Source organism: Triticum dicoccoides, chromosome 6A (genome assembly GCF_002162155.2).
Source record: "Triticum dicoccoides isolate Atlit2015 ecotype Zavitan chromosome 6A, WEW_v2.0, whole genome shotgun sequence".
NCBI lineage: Eukaryota > Viridiplantae > Streptophyta > Magnoliopsida > Poales > Poaceae > Triticum > Triticum dicoccoides.
Window position 1 is genome coordinate 570,303,556 of NC_041390.1, and position 8,024 is coordinate 570,311,579.

Here is an 8,024-nt window from a genome sequence, read left to right on the forward strand (position 1 = left end):
GCAGGGCGCGGCGTGCGCGATGGCGAGGCGCGGCGAGGTCAAGGCAGGGCTCGGCGACGGCGAGGTCGGGGCGGGGCGCGTCGACGTCGGGGCGGGGTACGGTGAGGCGGGGGCAAGGGCGACGGAGACGGTGGACGGGGGCGCGCGGCAGCCTGGCGGCGTCGATGTCGTCGGCGTCGTCGAGGCGGAACTGCGAGATGAGAAGTGAAAATGTTCACAAGTCCTTCTTATATACTAAGAGCATTGGTTCCGGTTCATAGCACAAACCGGGACCAATGGACCCTTTAGTCCCAGTTGGTGCCACCAACTGGGACCAAAGGTATCTTTTCAGCAGCCCAAAGGGCAGGAAGCGGTGACCACGAACCGGAAGCAATGCACCCCTTTAGTTCTGGTTTGTGCCACGAACCGGGACCAAAGGCCTTGCACAGCCGGGTGGTGGTGGGAGTTTAGTCCCACCTCGCTAGTCGAGAGCGGCACGCAGTGGTTTATAAGCCCCCACTGCCGCACCCCTCTCGAGCTCCTCTCCATTGCAGGATTACGGGGCTAATTGTGACTGTTGTGCCTGATGGACCTATTGGGCCTTCTGCGGGCCTGAATCCTGGGCCATTATTGAGTTTCAAGTCGTATTCAGGCTGTGGTGGCCCAGTAGGTGGCAAATTTTTTATTTTTTTATTTTTTGCTTTATTTTTTTGTTTTGTTTCTACTTACAACAAAATACTTATTTATTTTATTTTATTTTGTTTCTAATTACTTATTTATTTTATTTTATGATAATTATTTTTGCTATTAAAGTTTCTAACAAAAAAAGTTCTTTATGAAAATTCTTTTTTGCTTTTAATGATTTTGAACAGAAAATACTTTGATAATTTTAGTTGCATCAATTTTATATAATTTTAGTTTCAAAAATTTTAGAGGTTGCTTATAATGTTTTGAACAGAAAATACTTTGATATTTTTAGTTTCATAAATTTTATTTATGTTATTAAATTTTATTTTATTTTATTTTATTTCTACTTATATATTTTATTAAAGTTTATATTATTTTGTTTCAAATTACTTATTTAATTTATTTTATGATAATTCTTTTTACTGAAAGACCCTGAAATTCATTATTTTTCATGCATTTATTGATTATCTTGAGCTATAAGACCCTGAAATTGAAAAGCACTACAAATGAACTCTGAAAAGGTTGAAAGTTGGCATGGTATCATAATTTCATCCACATAGAATGTGCAAGAAAGTAGAGAGGCTTACGGCAAAAATTGGATGCATTTCGTGTACAAAATGCACATTCTCTTTTGAAGTATCACGGTTTTATACGAAACTCGTCTGTTAGAAAGGGATTTCATTTTTGTGAACTTATTTGAACTCCATACTTTTTCTTTATTCAAAATGCACCATTCAAAGCCACATCATCAAATTTCAACCCTTTTTGACTTCATTTGTTATTTTTCATGCATTTACTGATTATTTTGAGTTATAAGACCCTGAAATTGAAAAGCACTACAAATGAACTCTAAAAAGGTTTAAAGTTGGCATGGTATCATCATTTCACCCACAGCATGTGCAAGAAAGTAGAGAGGCTTACGGCAAAAACTGGATGCACTTCGTGTACAAAATGGACAGTCTCTTTCGAAGTATCAGGGTTTCATACGGAAACTCGTCTGTTACAAAGGGATTTCATTTTTTTTGAACTTATTTGAACTCCATACTTTTACTATGTTCAAAATGCACCATTCAAAGTCACATCATCAATTTTCAACCATTTCTGACTTCATTTGTTATTTTTCATGCATTTACTGATTATTTTGAGCTATAAGACCCTGAAATTGAAAAGCACTACAAATGAACTCTGAAAAGGTTGAAAGTTGGCATGGTATCATCATTTCACCCACATAGCATGTGCAAAAAAGTAGAGAGGCTTACGGAAAAACTGGATGCACTTCATGTATAAAATGCACCATTCAAAGCTACATCATCAATTTAGTACATATAGCTCTCATGGATAGATAAGTGACCAAATCAATAAAAGTTCATCATCACATTAAAAACAAAGTACATACATAGTTCTCATTGAACAACATATAGCTCTCCAGAGCATCTAGTTAAATCATACATTGAAACTATGTGAAACCTTTCAATGCAACAATAAATGTGATCATAATCACAACCAAGGTAAAAATTGATCCAATGGCATAATGATACCAAGCCTCGGTATGAATGGCATATTTTCTAATCTTTCTCATCTTCAACCCCATTGCATCCATCTTGATCTTGTGATCATCGACGACATCCGCAACATGCAACTCCAATATCATCTTCTCCTCCTTAATTTTTTTATTTTTTCCTTCAAGTAATTGTTTTCTTCTTCAACTAAATTTAACCTCTCGACAATAGGGTCGGTTGGAATTTCTGGTTCAACTACCTCCTACATAAATAAAATCTATGTCAACTTGATGGGAATAATTGTCATAAACAATAAATGAACCAAATAGTTATAAAAGATAATATATACCACATCTGAATCATAGCCAGGACGAGGGCCGACGGGGCCGGATACCAAAACCATCGCACTATATAAGCACAAGCAATAATAAAAGTAAGAAAATTAGACAAGTATCTATCTAAAGTAAGAATTTTTTTTCAGAAGAAGATAAGAGGCTCACCATAGTGGTGCAGGCGACGAGATCGGCGAGGGAGATCGACGGCGGTGAAGACGGGGACGGGACGTGACGGACCACTAAATCTAGACAAATCTCGGGGAAAATGAAGTTTGGAGGTCGAGCTTCGAGAGGAGATAGCTTAACTAGCGTGGCTTAGGCATTTCATCGGACACCTAGTGTGCATAGGAGGTGAGCTAGAGCACCTAAATGCTCTCTCCTCGCCGGCCAGAAAAAACAGAGCACTATGGAGTGCTCTGCTGCATCAATGGAGTATATATAGACAACTCATTTGTCCCGGTTCATGGCTGGAACCAGGACTAGAGCCCAGCCTTCTGTCCCGGTTCGAGCCAAGAACCGGGACCAATGTTTGTGGGCCAGGAGCGAGGCTCATTGGTCCCGGTTCGTGCCTGGAACCGGGACAAATGGGTCCATACGAACCGAGACCAATGCCCACGAGGCCCCGGCCGGCCCCCTGGGCTCATGAACCGGGACGAATGCATCCATTGGTCCCGGTTCGTGGAAGAACCGGGACTAATGGCCTGGCCAGGCCTGAACAAAAGCCCCCTTTTTCTACTAGTGGCATCACCGGGAAACCCACCACGAGCACTTGATTTAAATACCTCCCGTAGAATGGGAGTGTGTTTGGTCTGTTGCCAAGTTACCATTCCAAAAATTAGCTGGCCAAAATTGCGGTTGAGGTTTTGATTACCACAAGTTGCTAACAGTGGCTAAAAACACGAAGTAGAGTTGCCATTGGCATGCCAAAAAATTGGTATCATCCAAACAAGGATCACGTTTTGATCATGTACAAAAAATGATTATTTTCTTATAAACAACATTTTTATTCACTCATAATGGAGCATCAAGAAGATACAAGACACGATGAGCCAATATCCGACCTTTGCACTACTATGATGCACATAGCCAATAGTAATGCACACAGACAAAGTATTACGTCGACAAAAAAGTAAATTCATACAAGACCGAAGCTTTGTCTAGACGGAGAAAAAGTAACGAAGATCCACGCCGAACAGTTGTTGACATGACAAAGATGTTTGAGTGTACACAATTTGGACGTGGACACAACCACGCTAACTGAAAGTCGTGCAAACATGAAGCAGACAATCTGGTCACCGAGAGCATCTTTGGAGCCAATAGCATCCATCGACGCATGATCGCGATTACACTGATGAGAAAATGGACCACCAAAACCCCCATTTGGAACGCATCGGCGATATCACGCCTGCATCACTAGTGTACGCCAGTGGTAAATCTGGACATTGCAACCTGCCCCTAGACAACATACCACGACTCATGACTTCATCACCATGGCTACTACCAACTCCGTCGAGCATGTGGCTCCATTGCTTGTCCATCCGCATAGCCGTCGCACACCACGTCCACAACACCACACCGCCGCGATGGATTGCTGCTACCCGCTACCAAGCACCGTCGCCATGCATCAGCCACCCAAAACAAGGCACCGGAGAGACAGGGAAAGTCGCACATTGATAATGTAAACTTTGGTGGCAATCCAAAAAAATACAACATGTGTATCCTTTTCACCGTTGTCCTTTATTCAGATACCATGTCTTGGAAGTTCAACATTCGACATATAGAGCTCGGTTGGGGTGTTTTTTTCCTTCCTGTGCAACTTTTGGCATATCCATGTTGTTTGTGCAAATCCCCGCCCTACAACTTGTGCATTAGCTGCATGAGTGTCCAGGAAAGAGCCTGCTTTGCACTTTCTTACAAGTAGAGATAAGGAGCATCAAACGGTTGCAAGTATTTGGTAGCAGACTTTTTTTGAAATTCTAGTGCAACAAGCTACTTCTTAAGTTCTCGCACTAGTAGACATGAGCAAGTTGCTTAGCTTAGCTGGCTAGCCTACCAATACTAAAAACTAAATAGTGCTTCACACATTGCTCCGGAAACCGCATTAAACAAATGCAAAAACATGTGCTTAAAAACAACAAAAACTAATGGAAAACAAATGCAAGAGTATTCTTGCTTTACAATTAAAAACAATGAAATTCATGAAGTATGTGACAAATATAAAAAAGAAAAGGTTCAATTGAATTTAACGTGGCGCCAACCTTTAACAAATATGTGAAGCTTGAACTATATTTCTTTGCTCCCAGCTTTCAACACATATATCATTTGTTATCAGAAAAAATGCAAAAAAATAATTTATGACTGACATGCATGACTTGATTCCGCTTGAAAAAACACATACCATCGTGATATAAGTTAGGTACATGACTTAATGAGATGGTATGGTTTGCATAAGAGTATTTGCATGACTTTTGATGTCATGTAATTTCAATCGGATGGATATCTGGGGTTTCTCCGAATACACACGAGTGTGTGTACTACTATATATTAAAGGAGATAGAGGAGGTAAAGAGTCCGTCCACGTTGGCAATTACAAATTATGCAACACCAACTCCACCCGCTCCACCCAAAAGAATAGAAAAGCTAACTTCTCGCACTCACCCACGTCGACACCTCCCTAAAGAAGGTGTCCAACTCTCCTTTGAGAATACCCGCTTGCTTCCACGTTTTGCCTTCCACTTCTGTTATACACATCACATGTTGTGAAGATGGAGTCGCTCCATCAAACACAACGGCGTTATGGTGCTTCCACAGTTTCAACATCACAAGCAGTATGAGAGCTGACACGTCCTTCTTACCGAATGTTGTCGCCGTCTTCTGTGTGCACCAGTCGGTCAACCTCAAGCCACTTGTTGGGATCCACATTGGTTTGCTCATAGAATTGCAGACCCGTGGCCATACTTCCCTCGCCAGCACACACTGCAGCAATATGTGATCTATGCTTTCCTCCTCTTGCTCACAAAAAGGGCAGGCTTCTTGATGATCAAGATCGCGTCTTGCCAGTCGGTCTGACGTCCAACATTTATTTTTCAGAGAAAGCCGTGCAAAGAAGTGGCACCTCAGTGGTGCTCTAAATTTCCATGAGAACTCGACCGTAGGTATAGCCTCTCTAGCCCAGAATTTTGTTGCATAGGCCGAACACGTCGAGAAGCATCCGTTCGTCTCCCAAGCCCTTGTGATGGAGTCGGGTATGTCTGCGCGTAGCTCCACCATTGCTATTTGAGTCCATAGGTGGGAGTATTCATGGAGCTCCTGGGCTATCAACTCTGGCCCGATATCAATGGCCCAAGTTCCTTCAGATAATGCTTGTGCAACCGTTCTGGACGATCTCGCACTGAGCCCAATACATGCAAAGATGTTAGGCGCCAACTCTTGAACTCTTAGCCCATGCAGCCACTGGTCCTCCAGAATAGGATACTAGTTCCATCTAGAACAATTGAAGAGATTCGTCAGGCACCGTGATCTCAAACTCTGCCCAATGTCTAGACGTGTATGTGCATTGCAGCCATGCCCATTTGGCATGCATTGCAATGTTGAGCCACCTAAGCTTTGGCAAACCCAGTACACTAGCCCACTTTGGAGACCACACTGAATCCCAGGCTACCGCACACTGGCCTCCATTCGCGTGTGGTTTGGCACACCAAAGGAATCCATGACATATCTTGACCATGGCCATGATCGTCTTGAGTGGAATGTTGAGTGTCATCACTGCATGAATAAGTATCGCGGACATCATTGACTGGACCAACATCATTCTCCCACTTTTCGGCATATTTGCCGCCTTCCAGTTTGGAAGGCATCCGGCAAGCTGGTCGACCAATCCCGAGAGTTCGGCAGCCATTTGTTTCCTGATCGTGAGTGGAAGACCCAAGTATTTGCAAGGGAAGTTACCGATCAGGCATCCAAGTATCTCACTAACTCGTTCCATATTCTCTGGAGTGCATCTTATGGGTAGTGTTGCGCTCTTCAACATGTTGACTTGCAAACCCGAGACCTCTCCAAATAGTTGAAGCAAGGATGCGCATGCTTAGAGATCCATGTCATTAGGCTTGATAAAAATCATAACATCATCGGCAAACATGGAGAGTCTTTGTGACATTCCTCTTCTTGCAAGAGGTGATAAGATCCCACGTGCAGAAGCAAGCTCAAACATTCTTTGAAGGGGCTCCATGATGAGGATGAAGAGCATAGGCAACAGGGGTCACCTTGCCGTAGTCCTTGACAAGTGTAGATAGGTTTGCCGGGCACTCCATTCACCATGATCTGTAATGAGATTATGTGGAAGCATGCGTGTTAAATTTTTTACTAGTGGGGGCTATGTATTTAAATATAGAATAGTTGCCTCATGTTTTTAGCATATGGTATTTTGCACGATAAGCAATAGTATGAAACCATTACTAAGTGAATGCTCGATCTTTGCATAGCAAGATGCATACATCTACCAAATACAAAACAAGAAAAATGTCTTACTAAAAATGTAAAAATAAAGTGTTGCTCTAATCCCGATCACAAATAATGCTCCCATACGAACAGTACATATGGGAGTTTTTATGGATAAACATCGACAAGTGTTCTAACATCCTGCAAAATTTTGCCACCAAATGCATCCGTAGAGGTGTGTGCCAAAACAAAACAAAAAAGGTGCTCCAAAAATGCATCTTTTTAGCCCTGTTTTTTTCTGTACAGGGCTCCACGGATGTCTTTTCAAGGTCAAAATTTGAAGGATATTAAAACATTTATTGATGCTTATCCACGAAAAATTTCAGATTTCTTTTACTAGTTTTCTCAGAATTTATAGTCCATAAGGTGGTTTCAAGCTCGGATGCAGATAATCCATGTCTAAAAAACGGTCTTGCACCTTCTTGTAAACGAATCCCTATAACAGGCTAGAAACGCTACACATATATGTGCATGCAAGCGCATCGCGGCCGCATATACCACTTTGGAATTTTCTTCGCAACATGCCCCACCTCTTATCTTAGTCATTATATATGCAATTACTCAATGAATTAACTGATTGGTTGGGTTTTCTTGCGCCCAGATATGTGGATCAAATGAAACCCAGCTTCAAAGTTGGAGCTAGCTAGGTAGCTAGCGTAAGAACAGAGCAGCTAGCTCACGCCAGGTCTAGTTCAGAGCTGCTCCGTTCCGAGCTTCCCGTCGAGCCGTTGCCATCTAGCTAGGCTATCAAGTTTAGAGCATTACTAGTAGTACCCCTAAACCCTCAAACCCTTAAAAATAACCGCTTTTTTGCGGGTTGCAACAAAAAAAAAGGCAAAGACTAAAACCCCTAAACCCTCAAACCCTCAAAAAAAAGTAAGGGTCCTACCCTCAAACCCAATTTCAAACCGTAGAAGTGAGGGTTGGAGGGGGGCGCTCGACCCCAGCCCGCACTCCCTTCCCCCGTCGCGCGGGAGGGAAGTTTCCCGTCCTCAACCTCCCGCTTCCTCGCCGCCTCCCGCCCCGC